The sequence below is a fragment of the Theropithecus gelada genome, chromosome 1 (assembly GCF_003255815.1).
Source record: "Theropithecus gelada isolate Dixy chromosome 1, Tgel_1.0, whole genome shotgun sequence".
In the NCBI taxonomy this organism is placed as follows: domain Eukaryota; kingdom Metazoa; phylum Chordata; class Mammalia; order Primates; family Cercopithecidae; genus Theropithecus; species Theropithecus gelada.
Window position 1 is genome coordinate 121,980,316 of NC_037668.1, and position 16,098 is coordinate 121,996,413.

At 45.3% G+C, this 16,098-nt stretch overlaps 1 protein-coding gene and 1 pseudogene across 1 annotated transcript in view; both read right to left on the reverse strand.

Annotated features, from left to right (window-relative positions):
* BCAR3 (BCAR3, NSP family adaptor protein) overlaps positions 1 to 16,098 on the reverse strand; it is a 280,076-nt gene that overhangs the window by 185,459 nt on the left and 78,519 nt on the right. The window lies entirely within an intron of this gene.
* On the reverse strand, positions 7,620 to 15,373 carry LOC112628947 (annotated as a pseudogene).

The window sequence follows — 16,098 nt, forward strand, 5'->3', positions numbered from 1 at the left end:
TTCTCCTACCCTCCACCATCTTCCTTCTCCTCAATCAATCCCCTCTATCACCAGCACAATCAAACATTCCATAGCCTCTTGTCTCTTGCTACTTGATATGCAGAAGAAAGTATCCTGGATTCTCATCTTGTCTCTTCCAGGAGTTCACAACCAGGTGTGGGCCGGGGAGGCAGGGGCAGCAGGCAGATAACCCTATCTACTTGTTCATTAGTTCCCCATCTGGAAAGTAAGGCTTTTAACAAATTTTATGGCTGGGCTTGATGGCTTACACCTGTAATTCCAGCACTTTGGGAGGCCGAGGTGGGAGGATCACTTGAGACCAGGAGTTCAAGGCCAGCCTGGACAACATAGTAAGACCCCATCTCTATTTTTAAAAATTACAAACAAAACCAAAAATATTTTGCTCTGGGCATGTTTCTGGGGGAGTGTGATAAGTGAAAGTGCTTAGAATTCTTCAGAAGATAGAAGCTTTTATTCATTTAAACGTAGTATTTGTGTGAAACTAAAGGTGAGACAGTGGTCTTGGGATGATAGAAGGTTGCAACTTGGATGAAAAATTGAACAGAAGCCTAATGCTTTCCTTGTGCTCTACTAGGTAAAAGGCAGCTGGCTGTGGATCAGCTCAGGGATTTGCAAGCATGTGGGTAGGAAGATGTCAAGAGCATCTAACTTGCCAAGTCTTCTGGGACAGGCACAAAAGGGAGTGGCAGCAGCAGCCACCAGCCCAGGTCCAAAGGAATATGGGCTGGGTGCCAGTCCTGTCCAGGAGCTGGAAAGAGATGCAATGGGCTAAAATGTTACAAGGCTGTGCTCAATTCAAGCCTCCCCGCCAACCCCCACTCCTCCCTCCAGCCTTTCAGAATGCCTCTTGAAGTAAACATTAGCAAACACCAGATGTAAAGTTGAGACTTTCTATGTTCTTAATCCTTAAAGAAAGAGAGCCTCATGGGTAGTTTAGTCTTAAAAAGAACACTAATAACTTTTGTGGAACAGAGCAACTTTCTCAGAGCAGCAGAAAGGGAGAGGCCATTACTAAATTTGTTCTCCCCACAGCCTGTGGGCATCCTCACAGAACACAAGGTTTGCCCAGCACGTACACCTATAAATGTAGTCAAGGCGCCCCAGGCTCAAAAACCCAACTCCACACCCTACCATTCTATGCCACTCCTTAGTTTCAACTTTCTCTTTGTTTTTCCCTTTGCAGTCAAACTTTTAAAGGTGATCCACACTCTGTCTTCACTAACACAACTCCCACACTCCTGAGATCCCTGAAGTCCGGCTTTTACCCCCACTTGCCCCTGAAAGTCCTCTCCCACAGGTGACTGGCTACCTCCTAACTGTCAAATCCAATGGCTGCTCGGTCCTGCTCAAAGCCCTCTCTTCTCAAGGCTTCTGCAACACTCCTACTCTTCTTAATCTCCTTTTATCTTGTTTCTTCCTTCTCCGTTTCCTTCACTGACTCTTTCTCCTCTGTCCCTTAAATATTGGCTTTCCTCAGGGCTCTGGTCTTGGTTTTCTTTGTTTTCTTCATTCTTCGTATTTTTAATGGACATTTATCATTCTTTATGCCTGACCAGCCCCTCTAAACAGGTTTCTTCTTTGAAGTCTCCACCTTAAGAGTTTAGGTGGGAAGGAGAGGTAGTCTGGATACTGGTTCCTGCTTCCCTTGCAGCTAGGGTGCACACATTCAATCTTGGCTCTGGCAACCAGATGCACCTGAAAGCCACCTTTGAATGGGAAACCAGGCTCAAAAGGCATGCACTGGCAGGCTCCATTCAGGTGAGGATTGATGCTGCTATATCCAGGTTCTAGAAGTAGTGTTCAGTGTCCAATAGCACAAGCTGTGGTGTCTGTGCCCAGCATTGTTGCAGACAGTATAGAGGCTACCCGCTACTTTCCACAGGGATCCTTCTCTTATACTTCCAATCTTGAGTAACAGCATCACATCCTATTTGCATCATCTTCACCCAGTGAGATTAAACGAACCTTGAACCTATCTCTTGATTTTGTCCTCTCCCCTGTGTCCCGGCACCACTTTGTCAGTTTAGGGTCTCATTAGTGCTCACCTGCCCTATCAAAATAGCCTCCTAGTGAGTTTCCCTGCCTCTCATCTCTCCCATTCCATCTAATTTGAGCTGCTACCAGAACTGTCTTTCCCGAATGTAAATTGGACCTTGTTACTTTGCTGTTTAAAATCTTTCAGCACCTCTCTATTGCTTTGAGGATAAAATCTGAACCCTTTAGCATGACACTCAGGTTCCATCTCCTGCCATTTCCCCCAGTGCGCTATGCTCCAGCCATACTCAACTGCTTGTGTTTCCTGTACATGCCATGCTGATGAAAACCTCTAGGCTTTTGTTTACCATAATTCTGGAGAGTCCTGCCTGCTCCAACCTTACCCATCTGCCAGCAGTAATGACCCAGCAAGTGCCTCTGGTCCTGACTGAGAACCAATCCTGGTGGTTCATTGGAAGGGCCTCACCTTTAGTGAGTAGAAATGTCTGCTTCCCTGAGCCCTGGAAACAACATCCCTAGAGTAAACAGAGCCCTAGGTGCCTCCTTTTCTTCCTCATTTCCTAATTCTTTCATTTATTTATTCAACACTTCTTTATTGAATACCCACTCAATATTAGGTACTGAGTTAGGTGCTCGGATTGAGCATAGACAGATAGCCATTGCTCATCTTGGAGGGCAGAGCCAGCTGAATGCCCACTTTTGGGGCTAGCTTGCTTGCCTGGGGCTTTTGCACTGTCTTCTGAATTCCATTTCAGTGGCCAGCTCCCCCATACCCCACTGACCAGCACCCACCTCCCTCTTTACTCTCCACTCACAAAGAGTTGCATCTTAATTGCCATATCCTTTCCTTCACCTAACTTGATCTCCAACTCTGTCATTTACCCATCCCCAAGATGTATTTCCATCTCAAAGCCCTTAGCACTGTGCCTGACTCCATCCCTTGGATCAGATACTTTGATTATTAATGCCATTCCAGACTGGACTTCGGTTGGCCATATTCAATGATCTTGTGATTTTTAACTTCTGACTCTTCATTAAAGGGAAGTAGCCCCTTTGGTCACCATCCTTCTCAATATTATTTCTCACTGCACCAATCTTCTTTTGTCCTTACTATCTGCACAATTAAAAGCACCTCAAATACTGACCTATATATTCTTATTGTCTGCACAATTAACAGTACTTCAAATACTGACCTATATATTTTTCCATAGTGTCGCATGGCCTGGAACTCTATTCTTGCTTTACATAATGTTGTATACAAACCTGGCTTGTTCACTGTGAACTGTGTGTATATCTCAGCCCTCCAGCTAGATTGGGGTACATGGGAATAGGGACTGTGTCCTATGCTTCTTTTAACTCCCACAATGCCCAACACAATGCTGAAGACAACAAAGGTGCTGAATCAACATTTGACTGGGTCCTCAAGTAGCCTCACCACCATAATGTGCCAGTTTAGTTTTAAAAACTAAATTATCATTAGGTTTAGAATTACAAGATGATCTGCAATAACTACAGGGCATTGTATAGGTCTCAAAGAAATGTTACTGTATCCTTCAACAAAAGAAATAATGGTATGTGTGGGTGTATGTGTGTGTGTGCGCGCGTGTGTGTGTGTGGTAATTGCATATTAATCTCTCACAATGGCTTCCAGAGCCACTAATGAAGAACACTTGGGTTTAAGTTTTGGTTAATGTTTCTTCATGGTTCTCTTTCCTATTACCCTTCCCTCACAGCACTTTTCAAAATATAAATCATGGGCCGGGCGAGGTGACTCATGCCTGTAATCCCAGCACTTTGGGAGGCCAAGGCGGGTGGATCATGAAGTCAGGAGATCAAGACTATCCTGGCTTTAGTAGAGACGGGGTTTCTAAAAGTACAAAAAATTAGCTGGGCGTGTTGACGGGAGCCTGGAGTCCCAGCTACTTGGGAGGCTGAGGCAGGAGAATGGCATGAACCTGGGAGGTGGAGCTTGCAGTGAGCTGAGATCGCGCCACTGTACTCCAGCCTGGGTGACAGAGCAAGACTCCGTCAAAAAAACAAAAAAGAAAGAAAGGAAAGGAAAGGAAAGGAAAGGAAGAGAAAGAAAGGAAGGAAGGAAGGAAGGAAGGAAGGAAGGAAGGAAGGAAGGAAGGAAGGAAGGAAGGAAGGAAGGAAGGGAAAATCCAATCTCTAGAAACCCAAATTAACAAAACCGAAACTAGGAAGTAAATTTGCACAGGAGCCTTTACTAGGAAATTCCCCATTCTCATATTACTCTCAAGTCAATTTAAAATAGACTTAAAGTATAAATGTTTAATTTCCACTCACCAAATCAGGAACACAAGTATTACATAAAGCAAATTGCACCTGCACAAATTTAGTAATTTTATACTCTTAAAAATCTGCGTTCTTGGTATTTGCTCAGTGAGTAATTTGCTTAAAGATTATCTTGATTTTTTTTTTCTTTTCCTGCTTTGGTTGAAATGTTTCAGCTTAAAGATATATGATAAATGGGGGTTTCCTTATCTTGATATGAGGCACCAGAATTGGTCTCAGTTGAAGGAATTTGTACTACAATTGAGCAAAGATTATTCTTTCAACTCTCCTTTGATATTTGGCACCAGACCAAAGAATCTAAAATTAGCTGCCTTCAAGAATCCAGGTGTGAGCTAAGTGGAAGCAATTCGGTTTGGCCCAGGAAGTCACAAAAGTTGTTCAAAGAGCAAATAGAGTTCTGATCAGACTGCTTCCTTCACTCAAACCAACTGCTCAGGACTGCCTCCTTCGGCAAGAAGCGGAAAACCACCACATTTCAGGCACCAGTGAGGGCATCTTGTATAAACTCTTCATCTTGTAGCTCAGGGGAATGAAGTCGTGGCCTTTCTGAGGCTGTTTCCACATCTGCAAAACGGGATTTTGCTACCTGTCCTGCTCACCACTCAAAGGCACTGTGAGGATCAAGTGAATGCGCTTTTGAAACTGTAAACATTCCGTGAGCATAACGCATTATAATTTTCTGTAGTCACTATGACGGTTTTAAAATTCTTTAACAGTCTTCCCATCCAGAGCTGCCTTCTCTTTGAATACAGACAGCTGATCTTAGAGACTCACTTATAACCAACAGAATGCCACAACTTTCTGAGGCTGGGTCAGAAAAGGTGATTCTGCTTCTGCCTGGTTCTCTTGGGACAGTTGCTCTGGGAGAAACCAGGCACTGTGTTAGAAGTCTAACTACCCTGAGATCACCATGCTGTGGGGGAAGTCACACAGAGAGGCCACGTGTAGGCCCTCTGGCTGGCAGTCCTAACCGTCAAGTCCCTCCCAGATCAGGCTCAAGACATGTGAGTGAATGAGCTTTGAGGTGATTCCAGGTTCCAACAGTCAAGATACCCTGGATCTTTACCCCTCCCAGATGATGCCCCAGATATCATGGAGCAGTGACAAGTCTTCTTTGCTGTGCCATTTCTGAATTTCTGACCCCCGGAATCTATGAGCATGATAAAAAATAGTTGGGGTCTTTCTGCCACTAAATTTGTGCTGTGTGTGATGCAGCCATGGTAATCAGAAGAGTCACACTGGGTAACAATGACCATGGTGACCAAGAAACAACACCAAACACCAGGCACAGTGGCAAGCCCTGCACACTCACCTCCCTTCATCCTGACCAGAACTCAGGGAGGAAGTCATCATTTTCCCCTTACACAGCGAGGAAACTGAAGACTAAGGGGCTAACAACTTCAGTTCCATGGGGAGGAAGTGGCAGAGCCGGGGCTGATACCTTGGCTTGGCTTAACCCACCCCTAAGCTGCAGCTGACTCCTCCCACGCAGTGGGTGACAGCAAGACTGTCAACACAAACCTCTGGACTTCCGCTCTGACGGCCTTTCCCTTATGCTCTCAAATATTTGGTTCCTCTGGTTTCTCTCTTTTCCCACTTGCTACCTACAATTCCCTTTTTTCAAGAAAGTAATGAAGCCTCTGCATTTTCTGACCTGGGTAACTTTACACCTGGTACCAAGCTGGCCTGGAATCACCAGAGAGGTTGACAGACTATGGCAGCAATACTGCCATGCCTCAGGCTCAAACAGCCATGCAGCTTCACCTCAGAAGCCCTGCTTTGCCTCATAAACCTTGGCCAAGCCCATCAGACCTAGTTTTCTTCTAAACTGCAGGAAGAAAATATCAAATAATTCACAGAGCAACTCATTTACACATTCCAGTCTCCAAACATGCTGCATCACCCCTTTCCTCTTGGCCCCCAGAGCCATTAGCACATTTGTGACAAATTATCTAGAAGATTTCCCACATGCTGGTGCTCTCAGCCAGCCCCACAGACTGGCAGCCTCCAGACTGTTCCAACACAAGGGCGTGTGGCTGGGGCTGCTGCTCTGGCAAGGCCTTCCCAGCCTGGCGGGGAACAGCCATGCCAGCTTTGACCCTGGTATCTGTGGATGCCCTGGGTTACAGATCCACCCACATGACCCAGATAGAAGCATGTGATTTTGAATGTCATTAGGAACACAGCTCAGAATGCATCTCTTTGCTGTGCGCTTGCAGGTTTGCTTTGGCTTTTCACATTTATTCCCTGGGCAGTACCACCTGCACACTCATTTCATCCAGCTCTCACCAAGCCCAAACCTCAGACACTTCTTGCTGGCAAGAGGCCACCCTCTTCAAAGGCAGGCATGAAAGAAGCTGGGCACTTACTCCTCCACTTAACACTGTCACTACCACAGAGTGTGAAGGGAGCTAGTTTGTCCTACATTGAAATCTCCTGTAGAGGCCATTTCTGGTCTCCTGTCATGACTGTGATGCTCCTAAAAGGGCTATGACTACCCAACTAGCCCCTCTGCATTAGGAATGGCCCCAGAGCTCATGGGTAGGGAGCTGTGAGGTTTCTCCTTCCCAGGCTAGGGCCAATTCAAGTCAGCAGTGGGCATCTACCCGGGCATTGGAAATACTAAGATGCATAAAACAAATTCCTGCCCCCACCCACGGTTGCAGACATTTGTCCTCAATCTTGACTTTCAGTTGTGCCATCACATGTCAATCGGTTGTGAAGTGAGTCATAAGTCATTTGTTATCAATAATAGGAAGTACCAAAAGTTTGAAATAGGAGTGAATTCAAAATAAGAGTGAGCAAAAAGTGGATTCCTGGGTATGCATATGACATCATTGCTCTCATTTGCATTCGGACACACTTTCTTTGATGAAGGAAAAAGTGTTGGAGGTGGTCTGAGCTCTGACATTTCTAAGTGTTGTCTGTGAGCCCAGGGAAGGCAGGACATTGGCTTGATCCACACTGGGCCACTCTCCATAGCTCTAACAAAGAGTGCCTCCTTCACCATTTCTCATAGAGAAGGGACTAAGCTTGAAGAAAGGCTGCCTTTTGAGAAAACAGAAAAAGCAGTCGAAACTGTTGGCTTTTGACTCTGGCAAGATTTGTTTGTTGTTTAGGAAGGGAACAGTGCACTGGTTATAGCTATGGCAATATTTTTTATTGCTGTGGGCTTCGCCTGTCTATTTGCTATCTCACAGATGGCCCGTGATGAACCATGTGATGCACAGTGCTAAGTTAATCTCTTTAATGATATTAATGCTATTTACTTGTATTGTGCTTTAAAATTACAGTTTAAATGTGAACATTTTTGCATTCATTGACTCAGGTAGGTTCAACTTTAAGAATCTTTGAAGTAGGTCTTATCTCTACCTACTGTGAAGAAATAACCTCAGAGAGGTCTTGCTCAAAGTCTATAGCAGGTGAATGATAGAGCTGCGATTCAAATCCAGATCATGTGTTTCCAAGTGGTGTTTTTGTACGCCACTCGGGCTGTGTTGCACCCAACTTCATAACAGTGAAGAACAAAGATGCAGCTACACTTTCAACATTGACATCTCAAGGGAATGTGGCCAGTTTCATGTTGTTGAATGGAATGTCTCACTGGTTCAGAGAAGCCTATCTCTTGGTAGTGGAGACACATCAACCTCTCTCTCCTCGGTCTGTCTTCTTGACTTTGTCTAGTGAGGTAGCCATTCTGCAGAATTTCATCTGCTTTAGGCATGCAGACCCTGTACTGCACGCGCTCATGCACACGTGGGTACACACACACACACACACACACGGTACCAAGACTATTCCAGAAGACTATTCCAGATTTGGCAGGGAGAAACATTTCCATTAGGAACTTTAATGGGGAGCTCAACCCAGTGACTGCCTGAGAGCCCAGAAGTGTCACTTCTGACTATCTAAAGACCAGAGCACCTACTTGCTGCCGTGGTTAGCTGCTGGGCTGGTTTTGGGGTTCTTTTGCATTATGGGCTTATGGGCACTTTAATGTGACTTAAATCACAGGAAATCTTGCACAGAAGAGCAGATAAGAAATGCTCCTGCAACCTTGCTCCCTTCCCCCAACACACACATACATATATACACAGAAACACACACACAAACACACACACACGCACCCTTCTGGAGCCCTGCACACCTACAGCAGGCACTGGCTCTGTGACTAAGATGCTCCTCCCAGGGAGTCACCTTTGGCAGGTGCCCAGACTGTGACATGGGCCACTGAACTGCTCATCATTTGTCTTTCAAAGCCAAGGACTTTTCGCCCCTCAGCAAAGTATTTCTCAATCAAAATGCTTATTGAACTTAAAACTGAATGGCCATCTAAAGGGTGGGTCTAGCACTCCCACAGTTGAAGAAATGAAACTTTTGGCTTTGCTGATGCTGAGTCTTGGCTCAAGGTTCCAAGGCTGGATGAAATTCTGCCCTGTACTTGCAAACACATTTGCAGAACTGCTCAGTCAGCCTTCTGGGAAAACCATGCCCACATCCTACGGATTCCTCTTTCTAGCTTTGGTGTTGTCAACACGGAGATCGCTGAGAGTTTAACTCTACATCGCAGGCCTCCATTGTTCCCTGAACACAAAGGGCAAGGTAGAGAGTAATCAGATAACAAGTGATGAAATTATGGTTTTTGGTGGAAATGCCTTCCATTTCTACAGCACTTCATCTTTCTGGAGAGCTTGCATAATATGATTTGATCTATACAACATATCTCAGAGGTGAAACTGAGCCAGACTTTCTTTTTTATCTCCATTGTGCAGATGAAGAATCAGAAATACATATACAGTCAGTGATGACTCACATCTATGACAGTGGTCCCATAAGATTGTAATGGAGCTGAAAAATTCCTGTTGTCTAGTGATGTCATGGCTGCGGTAACATCGCAGTGCAGTGCATTCCTCACATGTTTGCGGTGATGCTGGTGTAAACAAACTTATTGCACTGCCAGTCATAGAGAAGCCTAGCACATACAATTATGTAGAGTACATCATAATTGATAATGATAATAAATGACTATTATACTTGTTTATGTGTTTATTATACTATAATTTTATGTTATTTTAGAGTGTACCCCTACTAAAAAAAAAAGTTAACTGTAAAACAGCCTCAGGCAGGTGCTTCAGGAGGTATTCTAGAAGAAGGCACTGTTATCCTAGGAGAGGACAGCTCCACGTATGTTGCCCCTGAAGACCTTCCAGTGGGACAAGATGTGGAGGTGAAACACAGTGATACTGATGATCCTGACCCTGCCTAGGCTGAGGCTAATCGTGTGTGCTTTTGTCTTAGTTTTTAACAACAACAAAAAAAACTTTAAAAGTAAAAAAATTTAAAAATAGATAAAAGCTTACCAAATATGAATATAAAGAATATATTTTTGCACAGCTATATGTGTTTGTATGTTAAGCTAAGTGTTATTATGAAAGATTCAAAAAGTTAAAAAAAATCAAAACATTTATAAAGTTAAAAAGTTAATGTATTATTGAAGAAAGAAAAATAAAGTTTTAAAATAAATTTAGTGTAGCCTGAGTATACAGTCTTTATAAAGTCCTCAGTAGCGTACCGTAATGTCCTAGGCCTTCACATTCACTCACCACTCACTCACTGACTCACCCAGAGCAACTTACAGTCCTGCAAGTTCCATTCATGGTAAGTGCCCTATACAAGTGTACCATTTTAAATCTTTATATTGTAGTTTTACTATATCTTTTCTATGTTCAGACATGTTTAGATACATAAATACTTAACATTCTATTACAGTTGCCTACAGTATTCAGTACAGTAACATGCTGTAAAGGTTTGCAGCCTGGGAACAATAGGCTATACCCTATAGCGGAGGTATGCAGCTGGTTATACCATTTAGGTTTGTATAAGTGCACTTTATGATGTTTGCACAACGATAAAATCACCTAATAATGCATTTTTCCAAATGTATCTCCATCATTAAGCTACACATGACTATATACAAAAAGATATAGAGTGAAGAAGTATGTGTGTGGTGTGTGTGTGTGTGTGCGCATGTGTGTGCGTGCATGCAAAAGGGAGGAAACATTTAATCACTTAAAATTATCTCAGATAATATCTGATGACAGGGACTTTTGTGTCATTTAAAGTTTTTGTTGTGTCCCATCTCAAGGTTATCTGGAGTCACACTGACTCCAGGGCTCAAGCCAAACAGAGTGGGAATTCCCACAGCAGGAGCCAGCTTGTTACTGAAGTTCACTTGCCCTTGACAAGTGAGTAGGGAGAATATGTCCCCAGTTTCATAGGCTTTGTGGCTCTCCTGTCTAGAGCCTCTGACTATTTCAGTGGATTGTGGATAACTGCCAATAGCACAGACAAAATGCACAGAACTGATTAGCAGGATTTGAGAGTGATCTATAACCTAAAAGAACCAAACTAAGCTGCTCTTTAATTGCTCTTTAATTGCATGCAGTGGTCTAGAATTGTTTTCTTTCCCCCTTGTATGTTAGTGCCCTTGGTGGCTTGGTTTCCCCTTCTTTTAGAAAACAATGGCTGGCCCAGGGTCACCCAAAGGCTGTTATTGGAGTGCTCACTCTTAACTCCTTCCCAAGCCATTCTATCTCTGTAATACCACTCCCTGGTCTAATAATCAACACCCCACCACCCCAAAGTCGTCCAGAGCGCTCCTTGGCATGGGACACGAATGGCTGGTGCTTCATGCCAGGAACCACCCTGGTGACTAACTGAAGAGCCCAGCACCACTTTATGTTATACAAGTTCTTGTAAAGTTTGCATTTCACTTCTCCTATTCTCTGGGATCTCTTAAAGGTTGGGGAAAAGCTGATGAAGCAAGTCAGTGTATGTGCTAATTTTCTAATTTCAATTAAAATGGTTATAAAACACATTTTTAAAAATTACTTTTGAACAAAAACCTTAACAGAAACTGAAGGGGCCTTGGTTAGTTCCTAAGAGGCAATATTCCATTTGGAAAGAAGTGTGTCTGTGCCCATTGTCCATGCTCCATAAGGAACACTCCAGGGAAGGCCCAGGGGCAGCCTCTGGGAAGGGTTAGAGTGATTTTTGGCACCAACAGCACTCAGAGTCTCATGGCTTTGATAACTAGTCCCTGGCATTCCTATGGCTGCTGTGCCAAGTGCTATGTAATGGTTATCCCCAAATGTGGGGGTGCCTGGCCTTACAAAATCTACACTCTAGGCTTCTAGAGTTGCCTGGAATGGGAGAGGCAGAAAGGCTGAGCTGGACTGGCCTCTTTGGAGTCAGGGAGGGGTGGGGAGGACCTGCAGGCATGTCCCCTGACTAGCTGCATTTCCAGCTCAGCTCCCACATAGGAAAGTCTCTGCTGGTTGGGGTCTGTTCTAGGTCTGATGAGCAGGTTAGTGTGTTTAGCCTCTGGAATCCATGTTGAGATGCAAAGAGGAAGACGTTCTTCACTCCTGTCCTGTTATAGTGAGGAGTGGTCTTCCAAAAGGGGCACACAATCATGGGGCCTGGTGGCTGATCTTGGGAACAACACCCATGAGGGAGTGAGAGAAGGAGGCTCAGACACAGGGTTGAATAGTGCACAATTGTACTAGAGGCCTCAGCTGATCACACAGGGAGCTCTGAAGCCAAGTTGGCCCTTCGGAGATATCTTGAATGGAGGGAAAGGAGGAGCCCTTGGTACCGATGCATCGTCCACTTGTGCCTGCGGCATGTAACCTTTGGGAGGCAGCTCCCATTGGCTGAGGGCAACTCCCAGGGAGGGACCCATCAGCAGGCAGCACTCCTGAAGTTAGAAGGATGAGTGTCTTGGCTCATAAGGGAGATGTGGGCAGTCTCTCCAGCATTTGCTCCTGTCAGAGACCAGAGAAAGAGGAGTATAAAGCTGTGGCCTCTGGTCTGCACTGCTCTAGGTCAATGCCTTGGCCTGATCCATCAGGATACAGGGCCGGGGGGGACAAAGAAGAGTTTCCAGGGAGCCCTGCCAGTGCTTGCTGGAAAACAACAAGTGTCAGCTGGAAGCTGCAGGGCAGACCCAGTATGAAGAAGAACTGGCTGCCATCTTGTAGATGGAGTCCAGACAACCAGCTTAGGCCTAAGAGGAGAGTCCCAGTGCGGACAAAGAGTTAGTCTGGAAAACACCCCTAATCGGGAGCCGGTTCTAAGATGGTCTAAATCTATGACACTTTCACTAGATTCCCAAAGGTGATTTTAACCTTACTCTGCTTTGCACTTCCTAGTGTATGTCATTTTTAAAGCATAGCAGACTCATAGGCACCGGATGAGGAGAATAGCTGAGAAACGTTCTTGGGAACTGAGAAATACTGACCAAAGCTAGGAGTGATGTCTGCCTATCAGCGTTCACCAAGTCACTTTATCAGGTCCCATGTGGTTCTCTGCTCTCTGTTCACCCCACTGGGCATCATTGCCACCTATCTTTATTTTTCTCTTGCATTTGGGAGGAGGGACAGAGGGTGGCAATGGAGGAGAGGCTGTTTGAGAACCGAATAGGAGAAAAGTCTGGCTGTCTGCACTGTGAACCTTTCTCAGGCCATCATGGAGGTGATTGGCCAGATGCCAGGGAATGGTGGAAGGTTCTGGGCCTGCATTCCCTAGCCAACAGCATTCGGTGTATAACTCTTATCACCCTGTTACCCCTCTCCCATCACTATTATGCAAAATTAGGTATAACCCCACCCAGTCATTATCCCCAAACTAACCTCACAAGTATACACACAGGCTGATGCAACCCACAGCCTACGGCACAGTTAGCTGGCCCCTGACAACAAGGTTTAAAGTGTGACCAAGGGTGAAATATTGCCTCACTGGTCTGAAAAGGCTTTTGCCACCAACAAAGAACCATTATGATAACAGGAAGGCGCCGAAAGCCAAGCATAGTATAGACAGGAAAGATCTTTCTTTCTCTACCCTTCACGAAAAAGAGAGAAGTTTTTTAACTCTCCAGTGTCTGGCTAATTTCCTAAGCAACACTGGCCAAGGGTAACTGCAGCTCCACAATGAGCTGGGCATTCAGGAGAGGCAGGAGCAGTTCTTGGCTGGAGGCCTGTCTGCCAGACAGCGCCAGAGGTGGCACCTGGGTGTGTTACCAAGTGGCCTCTATGGGTGCTAGGGGAAGGAGTGTGTAGAGCAGAGAGTGCCACTGGGGCCTCACAAGCAATTTTTGTTTTTTAAGTTTCCTGCTTTTTCTTCATTTTCATGCCAACTGCATCAATCAAACATTTAAATAACCAAATGACAAACATTGCTGGAAAGCCCACTAGGTGTCAAGCACCACACTAAATGATTCAGGGGAGAGAAGGAGCACACCTGCCCTTGCGTTATTTGGAAGGAGAAGATAAGTACATATAAGAAAGAGAAAATGATAGCCTGACGAGCTGCTGTGAGCACACCAGAAAGCCACACAGGAGGTGCTGCTGAGGTCCAGGGCTGGAACAGACCAGTGGCTCATTTTTCCTTTTAGGTCCCACTGTCTACCATGGTCCACATGGACCATCAGTCACATGCCTTGCTCCTCTCTGGTCTCAAAGGTGGTAAGAAATGGAAATTTGGTCAATCAGAGATCTCCATTCCTTGGGTCACAGTGAAAGGTCCAGGGATAAACTGGACCTATCCAGTGAGTGGGTCAGTAGGTCAGGGAAAGCTTGCTGGAGGAAGGGTAACATAAACTAGGTGTGAAAGCAGGAACAGGATTCAGATAAAAAAAGCAGGTGTTCCAGGCAGAGACCCAGCAAGTGCCTGGCATACAAAAGGCCATGGTGAATGAATGAATAAATGTGGCCCACAGAAAAAAAAAGGCATTTCTGGAGTTTTCAGGCTAACCATTCAGAGAGGTCATCTAAGAGACAAACGGGGAAAAGGAGGGTTGAAAAGAAAGATTAGAATCAAAGGAAGTCTTGCACTAGGAATTAAGGTATTAGACTTTGATCTTTCATGATTTTCAATGGGGGCTCAGCAATAATCCAGCTTATAAGGTGATAAAGGTCTGACTTTGGGTGAGACTCAATGAGAAATGGGGAGCAGGAGGGTGTCTTCCAGGTATAAAGTATGATGAAGCATGGTAGCAGGTGCTTTACTCACTCCAGTGAGGATGAAAAGGAAGGGACAGGTATGAGAGACATTATGGAGACTAATAAAATAAAGATAAGTTTGAGAAATCAAATTTGGATGCTGTTGTGGCTGCATTAGATTTAGTTGCAAATGGTAAAACTCTATATAAATTAGCTAAAAAAAAAAAAGAAAAAAAAAGAAAAAATGTATTAGCCATGTCACTAGGAAGTGTAAGGAAACTTCTTGCTGCAGGCACGGCTCCACTCACGACCAGGCTCTTCCTGCGGGCAGGCAAGTGTTCTAGGCAGCCCCAGACTCATCTCCCAGCAAACACAGGTGAGCTTTCCCATGACCTCTGGTAGAAAGGTCCTAAGAAAGACTCTGATTGGCCAGGCCTTGGTCCTGGACCTATCACTGTGGCCAAGGAATCGAGGTCTCTGATTGACCAGATTTCCATTTCATAGCACCTTTGAAGCCAGAGAGGAGCAAGGCATGTGACTGATGGTCCACCCGTTGTAGACAGTGGGACCTAAAAGGAAAAATAAGCCACTCTTGTTGGAAGGAGTGAGATGGGACAGCATGTAGGACACTCAGAAATTATAACTACTGTGGTTCTATGCTGGGACCATTAACACAAATATGGAAAGAAGGAATTTAGGGTCAAGGAGATGATTTTAGGCACATGGAGGAGAATCCTGCTGGGACAGAGCTGGTGGCAGGAGTCTGCCCCCGGTAGAGACGCAAGGCTGAGATGACAGGGGGTGTGGAGCCTCCACTCCCTAGAACACTAAATCTCCACAGCAGTTTCCACCTATTTCTGCTGACCCCAGTGTCCTGAGCCAGCTTTGTCTTTACAAAGTTGGAACCAGTGAACACAACCAGTGTAGACCTGCTCAGAGAGGAGGTCTGGCCCCCTGATGCTGAAGTTCCAACCCTGCTTCCGCAATTCACCCAGCCCTTCCCCACTGAGATTAATTCCTAACACCTTAGTAGGTGCCATCCTATCACCAAAGGACACTCCAGCTCAGGCAGGGGCCACCCTGGACCTGCTGAAATCACAGGCTGGTCTTTGGCTGAGGTATTTTCTGTTTTCACCATAAGAGCAAGTGAAAGTGGTGACCCAGACAGGCTTGGAGACAGATGAACTACCTTGAGAGCACCCAGCCCTGCAGTTACTGTGTGCCCTCAGCCAACCCAGCTGGGGCAGCCACGGCAAACCCCCAAGCTCAAGTCAGCCAAGCCAGCACGAATGTGGTCTTCTAATGTTTCACTTTCATGGGTAATCTGAACATCCCCACGCCACCTTCCTGTGGATCCTGTTTAATTCCAAAGAAATTCAATAACACAAAGATGATGTTCTTATCCCACTTGCCTACATGCCCATGAGCCAGTCCATTGATTACATCAGTAGCATCCTCCCTGCTATTCCTGTCCCCTTCCAGTTTTCTCTCATTGATACCCTCATCCAAGAAGCCACTTGAGGGTACCATACTGCTGTCTGGGCTGTCAGGGTTTATGATAAGAGCACCAGCATGCAGGCCCACAGTGCTGACTTCCTGCAAGAGTTGGGATCGTGGTTTTCTCCCTGGCTCTGTGCCACATCTTGTCACCAGGGTCCCACAGAAGTAGAATATGTGCTCTAAGTATCACAAAGTCCCTCATGAAAATAGCTCTTTAAACTTTTTCCTCCAAGCTCTCTCTCCATAGGGGCCTAAAACAGCAGCA